Source organism: Crotalus tigris, unplaced genomic scaffold, assembly GCF_016545835.1.
Source record: "Crotalus tigris isolate CLP2741 ecotype Arizona unplaced genomic scaffold, ASM1654583v1 scf7180000023598.3388751, whole genome shotgun sequence".
Classification (NCBI taxonomy): domain Eukaryota; kingdom Metazoa; phylum Chordata; class Lepidosauria; order Squamata; family Viperidae; genus Crotalus; species Crotalus tigris.
In genome coordinates, this window is record NW_024100068.1 from 2,269,617 (window position 1) to 2,293,514 (window position 23,898).

The 23,898-nt window shown below is 37.2% G+C and overlaps 1 protein-coding gene across 3 annotated transcripts in view; it reads left to right on the top strand.

Annotated features, from left to right (window-relative positions):
* RTN1 (reticulon 1) overlaps positions 1-23,898 on the top strand; it is a 140,116-nt gene that overhangs the window by 88,658 nt on the left and 27,560 nt on the right. The gene's annotated exons all lie outside the window — the stretch shown is intronic.

Below are 23,898 nucleotides of genomic sequence, written 5' to 3' on the forward strand. Positions count from 1 at the left end.
AATATAAAATCTAATTTCTCCCTCTTTCTTTATCCTAAAACGAAAAAATAAACATACAAATCTTTGTTATACCATTAAAGCTAAATACTCTTAAAGAACTTAAAGTAAGTACATATTTCCTTCAATCTTCATAATCTTCTCTCCTATCCAAAAAGAAAAAAACTTAAAAAACCTATAAGTCCTAAACAAATCTAAGCACATTTAATTAAACAAATTATTTTCTCTTAAAAATATTAATAATAATATTTAAAAACTAGAAACACTTTTAAATCCTAAACAAATCTAAATACAATCATCATTCTATATAAACTCCCTCCAAAACCACAAATTTAAACATTACTTTCTTTCCTAAACAAATCTAAACATTTAATTAAACAAATTATTTTCTCTTAAAAATATTAATAATATTTAAAAACCAAATTTAAGCATACTTAAAACTTGAACAAGTTATACTCCCTTCAAAACACAAATTTAAACATTACTTAAAATTTAAAACATTAGAATCCCCTCACTAAAATAAGCAAATTATAATCCCTTCAAAACACAAATTTAAACAATATTATCATTAAAGGTTCAAAACTTAAAACAACAAAATTAATAAACACATTAAACATTTCAATCTTCACCAATAACAAATTCCATCCGTAAGAAACTGCATCCTTATAAGTCTCAATTATATTAGTATTATTAATTATTCACATTCCAGTTTTTTCCATTCTCCATTCTTCCATTCTTCCATTTCCCTTCTCCTTGTATCAAACTCTCCCTTCCCTTCCCTTGTATCAAACTCGTAAGAAATGCTGCAAGTTCTGCCTTAGGAGACTGCTCCAAAATTCCTGAATCTCCCATCGACTCCGAAGCCAATAAGGGTTCCTTGAATTCCTCCTTGTATTGGTCTTTACAATTGTAAGTTGTACAAGTTATCCTCTGCCCGTTCCTCTCTTGTTGATGCCCCTCAAACTGAGATTTCCCAATTTCCATTTCAGGCAGCAATTCCACCCTTAAGATTGCTCCAAAGACTTTGTAGGTCTAACATCTCCCAGAGATTCAGAAACCACTGAATATGAAACTTCCTTAACCTTCTTCTGTTGCTGCTTTTCTTTGGAATTGTATACTGCACAAGTTGTCTTCTGCTCCTCAACCTGGACTTGTTGAGGCCTCTCACACAAAGATTCTCCAGTTTTCATAAATATAGGCTCTTCAAACTGTGATTCTACATTCTTTTCTTCCAAAGCTTTAAACTTAATAGATGGCGATGCACATACCCCCAGGACCGAAGTATAAAAATCTTTTGCTTGAGAAACAGTATTAAGTCTATAACATGTCCCCAGGTAATTCACCACCATTCCAGTCGGAACATCCCATCTGAATAAAATTTTTCTCTTTTTAAGTTCATTTGCTAGAAAAGCAACTCCTTTCTTCTTCTTAAAATTTTAGATGGGATCTCCTTAAAAATTATAACATCTTGTGAAGCAATTTGAAATCTCTTCTTATAATAGGCTTGCACAATTTCATTGCGTAAAGATCTTTTACCAAAGTAAATTACCACATCTCTTGGCAGATTCTCTGTGCTGCCACCACAGAGTTAACCCTAAATAATTTTTCAATTTCATTAAGTATTCCCTCTTTTTCTTTATTCAAAATCAATGCAAAGTCCTTTGCAACCATCTCCTTCAGATCTCCTTGCAAAGACTCTCCCAGGCCTCTAATTCTTAAGGCATATTCCATTTGTCCATATTGAAGCATAAGAATCTCATTTTCCATTTCTTTTTCCATACTTTCAATTTTCCCCTCCATTATGTCCACTTTTTCATCTACCTCTTCCACATGGGAGTTCACCTTTTCAAGAACAGAAGCAACACCTTCTAAAGCCAAAACAAAATCTTGTCTCAAGATCTTATTGTTTTCCTCTAAAATCTTTTTCATTTCTGCCCTAATTTGAATTATAACATCTCCCATCATGTCTTGCAAGTCCTTCATAGTTATTAGCTGACCCCAGAAGAGGGTGAAACTGTTGATTTAGAAGCTGTAGAAATCCCTGGACGCTTTGGAGCCATCTTAAAGAAAAACCTTTAGTCCTTCTTAAGAAATTATAAAAATTCTTCAAAAATCATAACTCCCTCCAAAGAAGGTCATTATAATAAAAAGAAAAAAGGGAAAAAAAGGAAGAGAAAAAGAATTAAAAAAAAGTTTTACTCCTTCTTAAAAATTGCAAAAAATTAAACAGAAAAAAGTCCTTCAAAAAAGGGTCATTACAATAAAAAGAAGGGAGTTCAAAGGAAAAAAAAAGGGAGAAGAAAAAAAAATAATTAAATAGAAAAAGTCCGTTCCAAAAAAAATACTTAGAGATACCAAAAACAACCATTCCAATCATAAGGAAATAAAAAGAGAAAGGGAAAGGAAAGAAAGAAAAACACCAAAAAGCCTGCCGGTCAGCATTCTAACTTCCAGAAAAAAAAACACCGAGGAGTTTGCCGATCGCCATTTTACTTTCCCTTTCAACAAAGAAAGAAAAATAAAAAGAGAGAATAAAAATAGAAACAAGTCTTAAAACTTAAAATCCAAATAAGTCAAAGAAAGCAAAAACTAAATCCTCTACTCAGCTCTGTCCGTTTATAAAAAAAAAAAACCTCACCAGTTCTCTTTAAGCACGGAGGTGTTTGCAGCGGCTCGTTTTGTCCCTGAGGACAAAAACAGCTGGGAAGCGGAGACAAGTCTGAACTCCGTGGGAGCACTCCTTTCACCCCCCCAAAATAAACTTGGGGGGTGCAAAAGAGGCTCTACCACTATTCAGACACTCTCTACCCCCCCCCTTTGCCCGGGAGGGGGATTTTGAACCGCTGAACAGCTGATGTCTGCTGTTCATAGCGGTTCTTACACTTACCCAGGAGGACGGCTACAAAGTAGCCGCCATCACGCGCGCAAAATCCACCGGAAGTTGGAATGAACAATCTTATTACAGAGAGAAAGAGAAGGAGTGATTATCTCTAATCAGCATTCCTAATGGGCCAGTAAAAATAAACATTTAAGCATTCAAGTTTTTGTATAAAAGGGTAGATTGAATTATATTTCATTTAGATCTGGACCATAGAACAGACCCATCTAGGACTATAACAGTGAAATATAGGTAACACACATAAGTGATGTAGACCAGGGGTCCCCAACCCCCGGGCTGCAGCTAGTTTGGAACCGGGCCACATAAGCGGTGGGCAAGAGCATGAAGCTTGACCTGTGTGAGCAGCGGGCACTGGTGCTCACATGCAAAGCTTGACTCCCATGAGTGGCGGGCAACTTGCATTTGTGTATGAACCTCCATTTTTTGTGAGCAGCAGCTGCATGCCCCTGCCGCTCACAAAAATGGAGCTGTGCATGCTCACGATCACACACCTACCACTCACACAGAACCATCCCCTCTCCTCCACCATGCCAGGCCACCAAGCCAGAAAGGTTGGGGACTGCTGATGTAGACCCTTATATCAATTACTGGATTTTATTTGAGAAATACACATTCAATCTGCATAACTCAAAAGTTTCATGCATTATGGGAGACTTCAAAGAAGCGAGAGCACAAAGTGATTTATACAACAAAGAATGGGGGGAAACAAGATTGTGGTATATGTTCTCAATGGAAAAGAAGGCAAAAAAAGTTTTTTCCACCAGTGTTCATGAACTCTACTTACTAAACCCAAGATAAGGCTACTTTTTTTAAAAAAATTGTTCCTGTACTCAAATAAAAGGAATGTGAGGGAAGATTGAATGTTAATGCATGGCAAGCACAATGAACAGCTGTGTTTTCAGTTTTTTTTTTTTTTAATGAGGAAGAGGATCAAAGGCAGGTAATTTGGGAAAAATATTTACAGGTGATTATATTAAATTTCCATATTGCTTCATCTTCGTCTGCTGCATTGTAAATGGATGTAGAATCCATCATGTTAAATTTACATCCATGAGCACCTACTTTCACTTCTCAGGCTCCAAAGTGGCAGCATGATATACGTGCTTAAATTATTTGTAAATCAGGTATACACAGTAAATGAAAAATTACAGAGATGACTTCTGAAAAGATCCCAAATGATTAAGTTTGTAGAGACTAAGATAAAATGCTTTGAGACCAGGTTTGTTGTAATGGTTAAGGCATTAGGCTCCAAACCAGGAGATTGTGGGTTCTAATTCTACCTTAGTCATGAAGCCAGCTGGGTGATCTTGGACCAGTCGTACACTCTCTCAGCCCTAGAAAGAAGGAGACAGTGGCAAATTACTTTTGAACATTGTATCAGGAAATCTGCAGGAAATTGTCTAGGTAGTTGCCAGAAGTTAATGGTGACTTGAAGGTACCCACTATTCCAAACTGTTTGTCTTCATATGAATGCCTCTTGTATCATCTTCCCCCCCCCCCCAAAAAAAAAGGAAAGCAGGCGAGACTTGATAAGTGCTTTGATGGGAGACCAGAAGAATTTGCTATAGTTATAGGTTAATTGAAAGCCTAGCAAAAACAATGAAAAAGCATTTCCATGTTGTTCCAATCTCCATATGAGGTCAAAGTTAATTCCAGAGTGATTTTACTTATCTGAATACCCTGTTTGTTATTATTTTTGCTGATACATATCCTAGAATGGAGGGAAGGCACTTTCAGAAAGGAGCCTCTACTGGCATTAACAGAGACATATTGTGGAACCACCATATTTTGTCATTTCCTTCTTAATTTTATCTGGAAAACAAATGATAGAAGAAACTGTGGGGAAAGACAAGGATTCAGATGGAAGGCTAAGTTTTTAGGACACCATAAAATAAATGTATTTATTTGTTTCATTTACTATATATGGCTGCCCATCTCCCAAAAGCAATTCTGGATATTTTACAATTAGAAGAATAAAAAATAAAGCATAACAAATTCCCATAACGGAATAACAGGTAATCCATTGCATATTCCATTCAAGATCTTTCATTTCTGAATGTACTTATCCCACCTTCTGGCCCAATAGGGAAGAACCCTGGTTCTAATGGAAGGCCACTCAGGTCAGGACCATCTCAATATCAGAGGAAATGTTGTTTGCTAGGGCAGCTGCCATGATAGAAAAAATGTGTCTCCTAGATGACCCCTATTCACATTTTATAGAAGGGACCCAGAGCAAGCTCACTCTGCCAGATCTAATGGGACAAGTAGAGATTATTGGAAACATTCCTGCAAATAAATTAGTCCTGTACTATGAAGGGGTTTACAAATGATAGCACCTTGAACTAAACTTGGAAGTTTATAGGAAGCCAGTGCAGCTTGCTTACTTGTAACAATGTTCATCAATAAGTGTGTGCCACAACATTCTGGATCAATTGCTGCTTCCAAGTAGTTTCCATGTATGATGTGACCAAGACATGAATGACCATGACCAGGTCATTCAGGAAATGACACAATTGGTACATAAGACCGTCCTGGCCAGAACTGTCACCTGTTTTTCTAGCAGAAGCCAAGAGGACCCACAACTGTATGCCAGTTCTGTCTGAGTGAATGTAACCCCAACCAGAACTAAAGATGGAATGGCTCCTAAATCTGGAGACCATAAGCCTAGAGCCACTTGGTTTTACTTGGATTCAGCCAAACCCTGTTTTTCCCGGTCTGCACCTTCATAACTTCTAGGTACTGGAAAAAACCAAGACAGCATCACTTGATCAGCATAGAATGGAGATGAATAATTGGGTAATATCAATACTGATGATATTTGACCAGGGGTTTCCTCACCCGAGCAGTTTCATATTGTTAAATAGGAATGGAGAGAGAATAGAGCTCTGAGATACTCCACAAAAATGCATTTGGAGCTAGATCTGTCTAGCTGTATCAGTCAGATGAATTGCCACCATGATTCAGGGGATAGTTCCAAGGACAAACAAGCAAGCAAACCATCGGTGATAGAAAATAATAAATGAAGTCCTTTGGGAAATCTAACATTTTCCAGAGCTTTCCCTGATGTTTGGCAAGATTTCCTTTGTAAGCTTATTTTGAAAAGTAGCCAAGATATAATCTAACCTGTGTCTCCATAGAAAAAATATCTGTTGGAAACTCTTACCAATAATTACTGCTTAAAGTTGTTCATTAGTCAGAATATAATAATTGCTATCATTTCTTCCTTTTAAAAAAACCCTATGTAAAAAAGATGTTGAGACTCTAGAGAGAGTACAGAGAAGAGCAACAAAGATGATTAGGGGACTGGAGGCTAAAGCATATAAGGAACGGTTGCTGGAATTGGGTATGTCTAGTTTAATGAAGAGAAGGACAAGGGGGGACATGATAGCGGTATTCCAATATCTCAGGGGCTGCCACAAAGAAGAGGGAGTCAAGCTATTCTCCAAAGCGCCTGAGGGCAAGACAAGAAGCAACAGATGGAAACTAATCAAGGAGAGAAGCAACCTAGAACTACGGAGAAACTTCCTGACAGTTAGAACAATTAACCAATGGACAATCTGCCTCCAGAAGTGGTGAATGCTCCAACACTGGAAGTTTTTAAGAAGAGACTGGACAGCCATTTGTCTGAAATGGTATAGGGTTTCCTGCCTGAGCAGGGGGTTGGACTAGATGACCTCCAAGTTCCCTTCCAACTTTATTATTATTATTATAATCATGGCTCTTCTCCAGTTTGTCATTGTGTACTACCCTAGCAATAATGCCTATAATTCTTTTGATAGTAGTCAGCCGTGACAAAGTGACAGAAAAACAATTACTGTAACTCAAAATTAATTATTTTCCACAGGTAATATAAATGACAGATTATGGTGTTTTTACAACACAGGCAGAAAGGTTGTTATCCTATTACTGATCAATATAGATATTTTCAAACAAATTCACTACTGCTGCTGATACTGCAATTAAGTGAGATACCTGATAGCTTTTGGGGGGCAGCTCTGCAGATAACCAGCTATGAAAACCTGTTTGTGAAATTGAACTACAGGGATTAGAGGAGATTGTTTCTAGTGAACCAACCTCCCTGCTGCCTAGTAACCTCCTTATCTGCTCTATTGAATCTGTGGCTGGGTTGGTTATGAAACACTTATGATACTGAGTACTTATGCTACAGTCTGCATCCATCTTGGACCTCCTTGATCTTTCAGTTGCTCTCAGTACCATAACTTGTGGCATTCTTCTAGTTTGGTTCAGGGAATTAAGAGCAAGAGGCACAGTACTGCATTGATTCTCCTACTTTTTCTATGGCTGGTTCCAATTGGTAACGGGAGAGATCAAACCCAAGACCCCACATCCTCTACTATCTCTAGGAAGCTACTGAATGAGAATATCCATTGACATACTATGAGGTATAATCAGTATTCTGATGATATCCAAATGTACACCTTTACCTTGAGTTAACCAAGGGATGCCACCAAGGTCTTTCCCATCTCAACCCTGACAAGGCCAAATGGTTGTGGATTTTAAACTTTTGGACCAGGAGACTTTCTATCCTTAACTGAGTTGCCCGCCCCTATGCAAAGTTAGAGTGAAAACTAGAGACACTCTTAGACTCATGGCTCTTGCTGAGGAAGCAGGTAGCTGCCATGGCTAGGAAGACCTTCAGACAGGTACATCTTGCATGCTAATTATACTTATTTTTTAATTGGGGGGGAGCTCTACTTACAATAATTCATGCCTTAGTGACCTCCCATTTAGATTACTCTAATGCTCATTGCCTAGAACTATGCTTGAAGGGGGTTCAGGAACTGCAACCAGAATGCAGCAGCATAGCAGTTTGGGGCCTTTCAAAATAGATTCCCTATAACGCCATTCCTCTATGAGCTTTGCTGGCTTCACTACACAGTTCAAAATGATGGTTTATCGTCTATAAAGTCTCATATGTATAAGTCCCACATAACAATATTAGATGTTGTTTCAATCACTACTTTAAACCTGTTCTTTGAAAGTCAAGATTTTGGTAAGAGGAACAATATTATCAGCTAAGTGATGGGAAATTATTATTAATATTATGGTTAATTGCACAGTAAATCAGATGTTGTCATTTTTGTTTATTTATTCAGTCCTTCCTATGGACCTGAGATAGGCAGTTTTTATTGTTTGATGGTGTTGAAGAATGTATGCTGTTTCAAGTAAAGCTACCTTTACATTCGACCCATAGGGATTTTATCAATGTCAATAGTATTCAAGTGATATTCCATATGTTTTGAGATTGCACCCAAGGCATTATTACTAATGATACTATCTTTGCTTTCTTCTGCCATAGGTGTTCTATTTATATTTGCAAGTCTTTGTATTTTGTGATTTTCTCCAGTTCTTTCTCTTCTCTTCTGTCTGCAGTTATTGCCACATTTACTCTCCAGACTTTTTTGTCTTTCTTAGCAACAGTGGTTAAGTCTGGTGTGTTATGTGGCAGGTGCATGTCTGTTGAAATTCTAAAGTTCCAGAGCACTTTAGTTTTTTTTTTCCTTTTCTATTACCTGTCTATTTTATGACTCCATCAGTTCTTGCTTGCAGGCAAATGGTATTTCTTGCAAATCTTCCAATGCACCATTGTTGCTATTTTGTCATACTGTTTATAGTCAGTCTATGCAATCTTCTTCAATCTGTGCATTTCAATTCCATTAGTGTTCATGGTTTTACCCTGATTTATTGCTACTGTAACATATTTCTCTAAGCCAAATTCCATTGCTACATCGGTGCTAAAAATTCTTATGGTATTTGTTAATGACTGGATTTTGATTTCCAATTTTCCATAAAGCTTCCGAACATCCATATAAAGCAAAAGTGAAATTTTATTAGCATTTTTTGCCGTTTTGTTGCCAAAATTGCTTTCTTCAAAATTACTGAAAGTAGGAAGATAGATATGACAAATAATAAGGGTGATAATGACTCACTATAGAAGATGCCTTTCTTAATATTGACAAGCCATATTTTTCATTTCCACCAATTCTTCCACTAATTCATTATTTTTCTACAAACGTTCTAATATTTTTACTGATTCCAGTTGTTTTCAAACATTTGATGATCTGTCTATGTGGTAATGAATCAAATCAAACGTTCATAAGAACTGGCAATCAAACCTCAATAGCAATGTATTGAAGAAATATATAAACAAGAAAATTCTAGATTCCTTCAAGGAGGATCAGAAATCACCCTGATTAGATTAAAAACCAGATTTTTAAAGCTCTTTTAAAGGACATCAGAAACTGGGCCAAATGGATATTGAAGGGGATGGAATTCCAAGGTGTATCAAAAATAGATCAGCCATGATTAGGCAGTAGATCTTCCACTACCTTCCTCCTCAACAGGAATAGAATAATCTCAAAGAGGACCACTGGGCCTTTTTTATTTAATTTTATTCATGAGTCGGTTTGAACAAATCTATTTCTAATTTTAGGAGGATAGACTATCACAGGTATTATTTATTTATTTTTGCTGTATTACAAGACTATTATTTATTTATTTCCGCAATTTCTATGCTGTTCTGGTCCAAAAAAATCTCTGACCATAAATAATGCAAGCCTAAAATAGAATATTTTTTTTAAAAAAACCTGTACCACCCAGTTTCCTAGTCATATATTGATTTATTTAGATTTAAAAGGCCACTCAACTCCCAATTGACTTCAGGTGACATACATAATTAAAGGGAAGGAAAACAATGAACAATAAAAGAATGAGTGAACCTAAACAGAACAAGTTGCATGACAAACAATGCACAGGGAGCTGAACAATAGATGACATTACTTGATAGAATGGCCTGGAGTATCCCCACTCATCCCAAATCATATTGGAAAGGCAGAAACCATTGCTCAAGTAATCAGTCAAAATGGCAGCTGCAACTATGTGTTCAAAATCACCTTTGGTGATGTATGTTTGTGACTTTTTTTTTAACCTTTCCTGTAAGGAAAACACCAACAAGTGCCACCATTTCCAAAGACTTTCTAGAAAAGGCAAGAATTGGCTTCTTTCTGAGTACCAACATGATTGGTGTGCATCTTACCTTGGATGGAGCACTGTTGAAATGAAAGAAGCAGCAAAAGAAAGTTTCTGACATACTGGGTTGAGTTAGCCTAGGGAACCTGTGGTCCTCCATAAGTTGTGGAATTACAAATTCCAGCAATCTTTACCATTGCCCATGCTGGCTGATAGGATTTCTGGTTTAGCAATACAATATCTGAAGGGCCTCCCTCATTTTGTTGTAATTCAGAGTATATCAGGAGCACTCAGGGGTATCCACAGAAAGGGGTTGAGATGGCAACCATAAATGTGTGGTCAAAACCCTACCCTTTCTTATGTGCATCGATATAGTTGTGGTCACTTTCTTGATTTTGGATCCCTTCCTGTGGCCAGCCCTGCCTTATTGCAAAAATGCTGTTGTGATCTTCCAGCCATCATATGGTGCCTGTTACCCTATGCTTATTTTGCTTTTTTTTTTTTTCCTGGGCAAGTAGGCATCTGCCATTTTTATTTATTTTCTAAGAATGCCATATGGAGCCCACATGGGGCAGTACAATTGTTGAAAATAAAGATGGTTTTTCAGGCTGATGCTTTCTTCAGAATCATGCTGACTTTTTATTTTTTTTAATTAAAAAGAAATGGTTGGTATTCCCTTGGTGTTAGGGATTTTGAAATTATGAATTAAGGAAGAGGCAAAGTCAAAGGAATTAGAACTGATGGTTAATAGAAAATATTTACAAATAATTGTACAATTGTCCTATTTTGTTGTACAATTGTCCTATTACAAAACCCAGGACTTTACAAATAGAACCAAATATTATAATATGGTGTTTGGAAATTTCTTGTCTTTTCTTTGTCTTTTTGTCTTTCTTTTTTGTCTTTTTTATACATAAATGAATACATTCACACTGCCTATTAACTGATAATTTTAGAAACACCCTTAATGTAGATTATGCTTAGGCATTGAAATCATGGTTCCCACATATTTATTATTAAGTGTTTGTAATCTGGCTTGTTTAATACACACACACACACACACACCTGATACCAATTAGGCAGTTACAGGACTGTCTATTGGCACTCCTATTCTTGGCTTTTAAATAAACCACATTAAATTCAGATTACAGATAAAACTGAAAGCAGGATATAAAATATAGTATCTCTAATATAGTCATTTCAGACTATAGAGCTTGACAGAAAGAGCTGCTGTTGCTGCAGTTTATCATTTTTCTTTCTTGCCCATATACATTTCATTGTGATTTTATTTTTAATTCCTCTGAATTCCCAACAAACAAATCACAACCAATGATAACAATAACATACATATAAATCTACACCCATATTAAACAGGTTAAACCCGACATAACCTCCCATGAGTAGTATAGAGGAACATTCATGAATTCCATGAATTTTACTTCTTCAAAATCTGAATCATTTTTTCTTAGACAACAAGATTCTCTACTTAGGATACATTGCCATGTAAGAGGCAGCTATGAAAAATATATTGCTGAATTATTATTTGCTTTTTTTCGATTGACTATCAGTATTAATAATAAATGAATATTTGAAGTATTTATTTCTTTTTCTATCAAATGAACTATAAACTGAAGTCTAAAGAACATGCTTCACAGTAAAGAGCATCTTAAAATACCTTGATATCTGGTGATAATTCTGGGGAGGCCCAATATCTAATTTACTCACACAGGTAGTCCTTGTCTTACAATCACTCGTTTAGCAACCATTTGAAGTTACAGCGGCACTGCAAAAAGTGACTAACAACTGATCCTGCCACTTACAACCCCATTGCAGCATCCCCACGGTCACATGAACAAAATTTGGGCACTTGGCAACCAGCATGTATTTATGGCAGCTGTAGCATCCCAGATCACATGATCACCATTTGTAACTTTCTCGGCCGGACAAGCAGAGTCAAGGGACGAAGCTGAATTTGCTTAACAACTGTGTGATTCACTTAACAACTGCAATGATTTTCTGACCAACCATGGCCAAAAAGTGGTAAAATCAGGCACAGCTCATTTAACTACCTCCTTGCTTAGCAGTGGAAATTCTGGTACCAACTGTAGTCTTAAGTCAAGGACTACCTGTACTGAAGTTCTACATACATGGGACTGAATTAGATCTAACAGCTAAATCCTGGTTTGCCATTAAATACAACATGAGATGAAAATGGAAAGATTGTTCAACTGGAAGAGCCCAGTACTTCGGACATTTAACACAGCAGACAGAAATTCAATACATGCATCCTTTCCCAGAATTGAGATAGGAATGCTGCATCCGATAAGTAAACATCTGTATCAAGCAACTGTTGAAAGCATCACTCTCCTTCAGATTGCAAAAAAACCCCAGCTGTATCTACCTGAATTTTGCTGATCAGTCTATAAACAAACAACACCACAACATACCACACAGCACAAACAAACTGTAATTAGAAAAGGACACTGGTTTGTATTCATCCTGTTTTTTTGAGAAAGTTTCTATTTTTGAACTGTTTGTTTGGGTCATGAAAATATTGTTCTCTTTTACCTTCCACTACCAAAGATTTTCAGGGAGAAGGGAAAAAGAAAATTAATTTGGTAAAAGCAACAATATCGGATTGTTCGAATTTTTCCTCTGGTTTAAAAGTGTACACGGAATAGTTGCTCAAATCCAAATGTATAATCTGGAATTTAGAGGAACGAGGAATGTGATTTGATTATTACACTATTAAAATTAGATCTGCCATCCCACTCTCTGTACATATTTTGTTATAAGCTTAAATAATGGAATACAGTGAGCAAAGTCTCTTACCCCTTTTTACTCTTTGCAAAGCCCAGATTTACCTTTCTCCTGTAAAATCGTGCCTTTGCTGCCACAAGATTGTCATGTTGCTATGGAGAAACAAAATGCTGCAGCATCATAGTCAGCTTTATTTCAGAGATTGCCCAAGAGATACATTTATTTGGAGTGGCTTTTTTTTTCTACAGTGATGTAGAACCCCTTTCCTGTTAAATAAAAAAAAATGTGGATGGGTTAGCAGGTATTGCTAGAATATTTGATCAGTGCCAGAGGCTACTTGTTTCTAAGCATGACAGCAAAACTCAAATGGAGTCTGAAGTCAGGATCTGTTAGTTTAATTTCGTACTGCCATGTGCTGTGAGTGCTCCTACATTTTGCCCCAACCATCTCCATCTGGCTTATTTCTTCATCATCTCCTAATAACCATAGCAAAAAGGAACACCCAATTTCCCAAAAAAGGTATTTAGAATCTCTTCCTTCAGAAGGAGTCCTTTTCTTGTACATTGTTGTACTAGACCAGTATTAGACCATGCTGGTTGGGGAATTCTGGGAATTGAAGGCCATTCATTTTCAAACTGCCAAACTGTGAGTAGAATATAGCCATAAGTCCTGCTTTAACAGAGATCAGCTCTCAGTTTTAGAAATCTATCAAAGGACAGTCTTGTAGCTGTCCCATCCAATTCCAGTTTATAAAGTAGGTAGACCAGGCCCATCAATGTACTATGAATATTTATCTTCTAAATCAGTAAACTGAGTAGAGAGGTACGTGCTATTGGTATACAGACCATTTTGTTTTGAGAGTGAAACTATAACATTTTCTGTTGCTAGGGTAAGACAGCTGTCTCAATTGAGAAACCACACATTTTAAAAAATTCCCAGATGCTCACAATAACCATTCTGTATTTGAGACAGTAATTTTTCACACAAAACAGAACATTTTGTAGGTCAGCACTCAAAATGTTTCCTAGTTCCCTAGCTCTCATGGTTTATGATTGCAGTCTTCCCTCCATAGTTAGATACAATGGTTTCCTATGATAATTAACTCTAAATTTACATTTTATTTGTACAATTGTAAGAGAAGAACTGACAGAGCCAGGGGACAGAGTAAAAAGAGAGATTAGTCTAGAATCCATACATTGTCACTGAAAATTTAGTCCACCCCCACTTGATTGCCATTAACCCTTATCTAACTATAACCAGTTGCTGACAATTGAGAAGATTCCTATGCACAGGTTTTTAGTGATAAGTCAATTAAATTGAACCTTCACATGTGGTCCTGGTCTTTTGCATCTGACAACAATAGATTAGTACATATTATATATTACTCTTATTCTGGGATTAGTTGCAATGCATTTCATGACAATGAGTAAATGGTCACCTTACATAGAATCTGAGAAACACATTAGTTTCACACATGTAAGAGAGACTGTCAGATTTATTGTTACCCCATTGATGTATTTAATGATGATCATCCTTCCTTTTGCTAATGACTTTGTTCCTATATACAGGACTCTGACTCACATAATAGGAATAGATTGGATCTAAAGGCATTTTCATTTTCCACAGTGCACTTCAACATCACTGCAGTTTTATTCATTGTTGTAGTGACAGCTTATTGTTTCCTATTACACATCTTTCCATCACTAATAAATTTTCTTTCAGAGGAAGAATGCAAGAAAATATAGCAACATTTCTTTCTGCATGGGATGTCAACCTTAACTGAATTCCAGTTTATCCATGAAGCCACTACATAATTGCAATAGTTCAAATGAAAACTTACTTACAAGTAATAGGATTTATACTGAGATTCCTCACTTACATGTCAAAGAAATGTTTAATCAAATGGTAGAGTATATGTACATACAGTATGTACTGTATGTAGCTCAAGGTTGAACTATTGGATCCTTGGTGCTTTTTGAGTTTTGTTGTTAGCTTACAGATATTTCATTATCCAACTAGGTAACACTGATATATACAACATACATACATATACAGTTCTAATATATTATTCTTTATGGCATATAGAATTAAAAAGGAATGCTATCCAAGATCTGATTAAGTACAGACAGCAAGAAGGAATTACTTCATTCTGTAAGATTACCAATGCAAGTGTCAGGATCCTTTGTAAAATTTGTGAATGAGGGGATTACATGTTTTTTTTTTTTTAAAAAAAAACAAACAGGTTTCCTCCCCCAATAGCTTACAGTGATAGACATTATGTCTAGGACAGATGTGCCAAAACCCATTTAAAATATGAAAATTGCATGAGAACAAGATAGCTTCTTAATTGGCCAGGATGGAAAAGCATTCCTATATATACTTTGCTAGCTTTGCAATTTTGGTATATCAGATTGTTTAGTATGTACATGACTCGTTATCACAAGTCATCTTGTTGTTATGCAGATAAACTAATATATTGTTTTTTGCTTTCTTTAGCACTGTTCTGTTTTTATGGCAAATGGAGGGGGGCACTTCCACTTGAGAGTTTTGAACTTTGTACAATAGCTCTGGACCTCTGTATACCTGAAATATTAGTATGATGAGAATTGAGTTGATGGATTCCAATTTAATTGAGGTGTAATTAAAACAGCTGTAAAATTAGGAATTTGTTTTATTTGCTCTGTTTTGTTTTAAGGTTCTATAACTTAATATCTTAATGGATCATCTTCAGAATGCATCTGAAGGTCTGGGGAGTGAAAAACAATAATAACTGTGTGGGTATGGTTTATGTGAATTAATTTACAAGGAATTTATTTGAATTAATTTACAAGGAATTTATTTGTAGCAGTTTCTTGGGCAGGAATTAAATTGGTGTTTTGTTCCAAGATGGTCCGAATTAGAGAGCAAGATTTATAATTATGCATCTGCTTATTATGTAAGAAGCAACATTTGGATACCAAATTATTAGACAAGGTTTCTGAATGGATGAGGCAGATCTGATGCATCTACAAATGCAAGGTGAGGGCAGGAATTTATGACCCATTTCGTGGCTAGGTATTTACTACAGAAAGATGCAGATTAAAAATATAAATGGAGCCCTCATTTCGCTAATGCTCTTAGACTATCATGTTCTGCTTATATATCTTGTATAGCTATCTATAAGATTTCCTAGCTAGCCCTGAATTGGGAGTGAGATGAGTTTCCTGGTGACCAAAAGATACCATAACCAGGCCCTTGCGCTGAGAGCTGTTCCAATATAGCTGTTCCATTTGTCCGAAATGGTATAGGGTTTCCTGCCTGAGCAGGGGGTTGGACTAGATGACCTCCAAGGTCCCTTCCAACTTTATTACTACTACTACTACTACTACTACTACTACTACTACTACTACTACTACTACTATTATTATTATCGATCATCGCACAGTCAGCCAGATGTTCAGACTGGATTTGGCATTTTGTCTACCTATCGAGTCCTTACCCAGGACCTGGGATAGGCAGATGTGGATGTTTGATGGTATTACAGATATCGTCGCAGGATGGAAGCAGTTCCTAATAAGGCTGCCTTTTGCAATTGACTAATAGCGAATTTGTCAATGCCAATGGTGTTCAAGTGGTGCTCCAGTTGTTTTGGAATTGCACCCAAGGAGCCTATGACTATTGGTACTACCCTTGCTTGCTTTTGCCACAGTCTTTCTATTTCTATTTGTAGGTCTTTGTATTTTGTTATCTTCTCCAGTTCTTTCTCTTCTATTCTGCTATCTCCAGGCACTGCCACGTCCACTATCCAGACTTTTTTGTCTTTCTTATCGACAATTGTTAAGTCTGGGGTGTTATGTTGCAGGTGCTTGTCTGTTTGAATTCTGAAGTCCCAGAGCAGTTTAATTTTATCATTTTCTATGACTTTCTCTATTTTATGATCCCACCAGTTTTTGCTTACAGGCAAATGATATTTTTTGCAGATCTTCCAATGCACCATTGTTGCTACTTTGTCATGCCGCTGCTTGTAATCAGTTGTGCAATCTTCTTGCAACAGCTTACCAAGTGGTCCACTGTTTCTTCAGCTTCTTTGCATAGGCGGCACTTACTGTCTGTTGCTGTCTTCTCAATTTTGACTTTGTATGCATTTGTCCTTAAGGCTTGGTCTTGTGCAGCCAGAATTAGTCCCTCGGTCTCTTTCTTCAATTTTCCTGCTCTTAGCCATTGCCAGGTTTTATTATTATCTGCTTTCCCAGCTATTTTTTTCATGTATTGGCCATGTAGTGCTTTGTCTTCCCATGCCTCTATTCTGTTCTTCATTTGGTCTTTCTTGTAGGCCAGTTTGGTCTCTCCAGTAGTTAGTAAGCCTTCCTGATATACTAATTTCAGTGCATCTTCATCATTGTTCTTCAGATATTCTTCCAAAGCCATTTTTTCTTCTTCAACCATCTGATGTACTTGTAGCATTCCACGCCCACCTATTTGCCTTGGTAGATAAAGTCTATCAATGTCACTGCGTGGATGAAGGGCATGATTCATTGTCATTATTTTTCTGGTCTGCCTATCCATTGCTTTTAGTTCTGCTTGAGTCCAGTCCACTATTCCAGCTGTGTACCTAATGACTGGGATTGCCCAGGTGTTGATTGCCTTTATGGTATTTCCTCCATTGAGTTTGGATTTTAAGATCTTCTTCACTCTCTTGATGTATTCACCTCTAATCTTTTTCTTGACTTCAGTGTGCTTGATGTTGTCAGCTTGAAGGATACCCAAGTATTTGTAGTACTCTTCCTCATCCAGACTCTTAATGTTATTTTCGTGGGGCATCTTGATTCCTTCAGTTTTCACTATTTTTCCTTGTTTGATAGTAAGTGTGGCACATTTGTCCAAGCCAAACTCCATTACAATATCTTGGCTATATATACGGACAGTGTTGAGCAGCGATTCTATTTCAGATGATGTTTTTCCATACAGCTTCAGATCATCCATGTAAAGGAGGTGGGATAGTCTGGCAGATGTTTTTGATGTTTGATAGCCATGTCCTGAGTTATTCAGTATTGTTGACAGAGGAAACAGTGCAATAACAAATAGTAATGGTGATAATGAATCTCCTTGAAATATTCCTCTCTTGATATTAACCTCTCCCAGCCTCTCACCATTGATCTGCAACTGTGTCTTCCATTGTGCCATCGATCTTTGCACAAATTTTCTGATGTTTCTACTGACTCCTGTTATTTCTAGGCACTTTATTATCCAATCATGTGGCAGAGAGTCAAATGCCTTTTTGTAGTCAATCCATGCCACATTCAGGTTGGTCTTCCTTCTCTTGCAGTTTTCCAAGATCATTTTGTCTATTAGGAGTTGATCTTTTGTTCCTCTGCTATTGGGGCGGTTTCCTTTCTGCTCAGGTGGAAAGAGATTGTTTTCAACTAGATGCTGTTGTACTGCATCAGCTACCACACCAGTTAGTAATTTGAAAGTTGTTGGTAAGCAGGTAATTGGCCTGTAGTTACCTGGTGTTGCCCCTTTTGCTGGATTTTTCATTATTAGGTAGGTTTTCCCAGTTGTTAGCCACTTTTCAATTTCTCCTCCTTGTAGTATATTGTTGAACTGCTTGGCAATGAGTGGGTGTATAACAGTTAGATGTTTCAACCAAAACCCATGCAGTTCATCTTCACCTGGTGCTGACCAATTTTTGATTTTCTTTGCTCTTTTTTCTACCATTTTTGTTGTTATTACTAGTTCTTTCATTTCAACTTCTGTTTTATTTGCATCCACCTCTTTTAACCAAGCCGCATCCTTGTTGTATTTCTTTGGGTTATCCCATATCTGCTTCCAGAACTGCACTGTTTCTTCCTTGTCAGGTACTGACTGATTCTTGCAGTTTCTCCATTGATGGATTGGTAGAAACGTTTCTGATTGGATTGAAATTGGAGGTTCTGCCTATAGTTTGCAATTCGAGCTTCATATCTACTGATTTTCCTGGCTATAGCTGTTATTTGTTGCTTTATTATTTCCAGTGCTTCCTTGATCTTCCTTGTTTCTAAGTGGTATTTCTTGATTAGGTATTCTTTGGTCTTCTTGTTCTTCAGCTTCTTTTCTTTCATCTGTTCTAGCTTGCTTGCATGTGATCTTAACTTGCTGATCTTATTTTCTAGTCTAACCTTCCATTTTTCTGGTGCACTGTTTGTTTGTTTTTCTTCTTTGTTGATTTTGCATCCCAGGTATTCTGTTATAACTGCAGCTGTGCTGTACATTAGTTGGTTTGTTTCTTGCAATGAATTGGTGCTTATACTTGATATTGCAATATTTGCATCTTTTAATGCTTGTGCTAGCTGTTTCTTTGGAACAAGCTTCAATGCAGGTAGCCTTATTCTGTTGTTTTTGTGCTGTTCTAGATGCTCAGTTATTCTTTGTTTCAATTCTTTTATTTCTTTAGTTAGAGGGTTTTGTTCTTCCTGAGGTAGAGGTGCCTGGTTTCCAAATGAGAACAGTTGTATATCTCTGCTGGATTCCTTCACTGCCAACTCCCCCTGGTTTGCCTCTACATTCTGAATTACTTCTGGTAAGGCTTTGATTTCTTTGCCCTGGGTAAACCTTTGCAGTTCGTCCAATTCTGTTTCTGTGAATATTTATTTCGTGTTATAAATCGGCGTTGATCTGCTAGTCTCTGTTCTGTTATTTCTGATTCTGGATGTTGTTCTTTCCAGAACTGGTGCATTCGTTTTAGATATCCTCTTCTTGTTGGACTTGATCTGTAGTAACAGATCATTATTTCTTTGTTTTCCATCACTGTGTATCTGTGACGGGTAAACACCTTTTCTTCCAGTAGTTCTGCAGCTGCTGGCCCTGGTTGCTCAGCCAACAGTCCTGAGTCCTGTAACCCATTTTTCACCAGATATCCAGGAACTCCAATATCTAGTGCGGACCTTGTTAACCCGGGCGACGTCCGAGCCGGTATGGCATTCTGAAATTTACGTCTCACCATATTTTTTATGGGAGAGACACTCTTTGTCTGACTCCTCTGATGAGACCTGTCCAGTATGGTTGAACCTCTGGCATAGCTCTCATCTTCCTCAGAGTACACAAGCCCCACAACCACGTCAAGGTAGTGCCTCACTGGGGGTTATTACTATTACTATTATTATTATTATTATTATTATTATTATTATTATTATTATTATAGAAACAGTTGTTTTTTGAACAGAGAAATGCAATTTAGGCAGCAAATGATATCAGAAAATCATCAGAATAGCCTGGAACTATTTCTGATGTATTTAGAATGAGTTTGAATGGATTGGCAGATGAAAAGACTGCTTGTCTCTAAGTCTATATCTAAAGGCAGTGCTTTTCTTTTTTTAATTAACTTTTGTAAATTTCAATAGCCAAATAGTCAAATATTTGTTCTAGTCTTTGGAGCAACAGGCAGTAGTCTGCCCTGTCTTTTCTGTGGCAGATTTTGAAGATAGCTGTGTCTTCTCTTCAATATGTATTCCCCAATGCAGCCTGACCAATGAAAAATCAAGAGTTGTGGATGTGATTTGGATGTTGTGCCTCTATTGTTTTTATCTTTAAGCAGCATTTTTGTTGCTAAAGGCAGAAAGGTCAGTCAAAAAGCAACACAGGAATCTGAAGATGCATCATTATAGTCCTCACTCTCAAATTCTTTCAAAAACCTGCTCCTAATTGGATTGTTTTGAGGAGTGACCAGAAATAATTCATAAAGACAGCATCAGTATGTTTGTAAAATAATCAATACTAATGCAGTACTTCTGGTAGCCAATAATTTTAGATGAAGTGAGAGTAACTCAGTCACCCCCTTTCATAATGAATAGGATGTCTGGATGAATAGGTTTAATACTATAACCTTTTGTATTGTATGACTTGTATTTCAAGTCTTTTTAAAAAGGCTCTTTTATAAATTTTCTGAATGTGTAGAGAAGGGGTCTAACTGTTTCAGGCAGAATTTATGCCTATAGACCAGAGGTCCCCAAACTATGGGCCATGGCACACTACTGTGCCGCGCCCTCTTGGCTGCCAGACCGTATGAGTAACTGGGCAGTGCATGTGTGTGTGCGCATGCTCACCCCCACTTGTGCCACCATTGCCATAAGTGTTGTGCAGGCAGTGGCAGCGTAAGTATTGTGAGGATGGTGGCAGCGCCGCAAGTGGTAGGTGGGCTGTGGCGTGATCCTCGCGCAGAGGAGGCAGCGCTGCAGGTCATGGCACAAGCCTTGCGTGGGGGTGGCGATGCAAGCCTCACACTGGGGCAGCATCGTTGCGGGCTGCGGTGTGAGCCTCATACAGGTGGTAGCATCGCTGCAAGCCTGGAGGCGGCGCCGCCACAAGCCTCACATAGGCACCGCCATCGCTGAGAGCCTCACGCGCATGCTCCTAGCCTCATTTGCATGGTGCACGTGCTCATAGCCTGTTTGTATGTGCGCACGCATGTGTGGCCACATTCATGTTTGTGCATGTGCACATGCCTGTCTCTCCCTCTCCCACTGGGCTGCCAAAACAAAAAGGTTGGAGACCCCTGCTATGGATCTATGAATGTGTAATCTTCCTATGTGGGCCAAGACTCATCCTTTGTTGAATCTTAATTTGCACAAATTGCCAATGTTTGTATAGTTTAATTATTAATTATTGATTAATACAATCATAATGGCTAGGATAAATCATAGTGATTGGTTTCATGTTGCACATTAAGACACAATCAAACTATGTAATAGTTTAGAGTGTTCCAATTTCAGTATACATATCAGAAATGGAAGTAGTGTGCTAGATCTTCAAAACTCCAACACCCTATGTATTTACTGAATATATAAAAGAATTACAAATTTCTTTAAAAAATGAAAAAAGGGAAATTACAAGAACAAAGTTTTGTTGGACAATCTCAGGTTGATTCTAGTTTTCAGCATTAAATATGCATCATTTTTCTGATATTGATGCTGAAAAGATATATCAGAATTTTTTCATGATGTTACTGTTTTCACTCTGCAAATTCTCAGAAACAGTTGAAATTGATCTATCCTTGTCTTAAATTCTGCCAACTTGAAATACTAAAAAAAATTTTTTACCTGAAAAGATAAAAAGCAAACTACTGCAAATTTAGTGCTATTGGAGCATTGGAACATATCCTGAATATGAGAGAGACAAAAGAGCCATGTACTCTTGTCCAAAATATCACATGGATGTGCCATGTTAGCAGCAGGAATCAACTGCAATTCTAGGAGGCTTCACCCTTTAAAACCTGTGCCTTTTAGCTAATCTCCAAGTTCTCAGAAATATTTAAAGACGTTTGAGATAACTCTTAATACAGAGTTTTATTAAACTTCTTGTTACAATAGGCATCTACAACATATTTCCATCCTTCTAAAGGGAAATACACTAAGTAGTCTCTTATAGTTGTATAGAGATATCATATCTCATTAATTGATCAGAATTCAAATTTTGGAGTCAATTAATACTGTGTGTTATAACTGTTTTAAAGAAAGATGGAACATGCAAATTTTTATTAGCATTTTTTCTCCAATTCAAGGATGGCAGGTAGCACTTGTGGAGAAAGACCCAAACTCATTTATATACAGCAGAATAGGCAAAGATGTGACTCTTGATATTAGGGCAACAGTCTTCTTTTCTCATTAGTTTTCTTCCTTGCAAAAATGTTGAATTGGTTTCACTTTTCTTTTTACTTATTGTCTCCCTGCTGCATTGCGGTGGGTAGCTTCTTGCCAAGTGTTCTCATTTGTCATGGGGGAAGCAATTTGTTCTCATTCCAAGAAAACAACCCCCCCCATTTTATCCCCAGAAACAATATTATGATATATACCCACATTATAGGCATTAGAGTTTGAGAAATATTAATTATCATTGATGGCCAAAACTATAAAGTTGAGACAGAGAGAGCAACTGCTTCAGCCAAAAAAAAAAAAAATTAAAAAAACATTCCCAAAGTACTCTTAGCATATTTTGCAGCTATAAATAGGATAGCAAATGTGTGAATGAGAATTTTATTTTGGCCTCAGAATACATATAGGTAGTCCTCTGTTAACAATGGTAACTGGATCTGGAAGGTCCCAGGCTGGATGTAAACAGAGGACCGCCTTTAAGATTGTGCTTTCCTTTACTTAGTCAATCACTAAAGATTGTCTTCAAAACTTGCTTTATTTCCTCTAGTGCTTCATCACTATCTTGAGCTTCAAAAAACTCAAGGTGACATAAATATTTAGGATTTCATTTATTAAGCTTTTTTGGGATAGTCAAAAGACAGAATCAGAGAAAACAGATTCATATCATAGTCACTGACTGTCATTTTTTTTTTTTTTTGCTTCCGTGGAAACATGTTTGGAATTAATCAAGTGTTCAGAAGGTTTTGTTTAAAGAAACTTTCACTTTTTTTGGCCTACAAGTGTTCAGAGAACCAAAGTGTCTTACATTCACAGTGCTCATGTAGATTAGTGGAATGACACTCCAAAGCCAGTTCTTTTCTTCTGAAATGAATAGAGAATATATATATAGCAAGAGTGAGTAACTTGCAATCTGTAGACAAGATAACATCCTTCTACTGGGGCGGGCATTTAAGCCATTGATTCCATCTTCACAAGAAAAGTAGAAAAATATTTTCTCAGTAGTTGCATGGGGAAGAGTTGTCCTTTGGTGAGAATTCCTGCTATGTCCTGCCTCCCAGTTCCTGAGATTCTCTCCCCCCCAGTAACTAAGGTGCCCCGCTGTCATCCCCTGCCCTGACTCATCAATCTGAAGGTTGATAATGCTGCACCCAATGGCTATTTCTGTTTTCCAGTCACCGCCATTGCATAGCAAATATGAGATCCCATAAGGAAGACAGAGTAGAACCAGAACATTGGCTGTAATGCTCTGCTACTGGTTAACTATACGAAAGGAAGAAAATACTGGTGAACTCAAGAGGATCCTTGGTAGTTGAAATATGAAAATACTCATGCAATGGCATGAATGCATTTCCAAGGGTATGGAGAAGAGAAAAATGGATGTTGGTTTTGTGGAAGTGTCCTCCTATATGGAAGTATGCTTCATGATCCAGATAGGTCCTTTCAGCAATGCTCCAGCAATTCATCATCTTTCTCTCAGTCTGCTGTAGGTATAGTTCTTATCCAAACAAAAACAGAACAGTGAAAATCTAGATAGATGTAAAGCTACATTCTATTGGTGAAAAGTTTTGATGCAGCAAAAATATTTCCTTGAATCCACCTGAGTTTATTTATGAGTTACTGTCGCCTTCTGCAGTTCCTCGCACAATC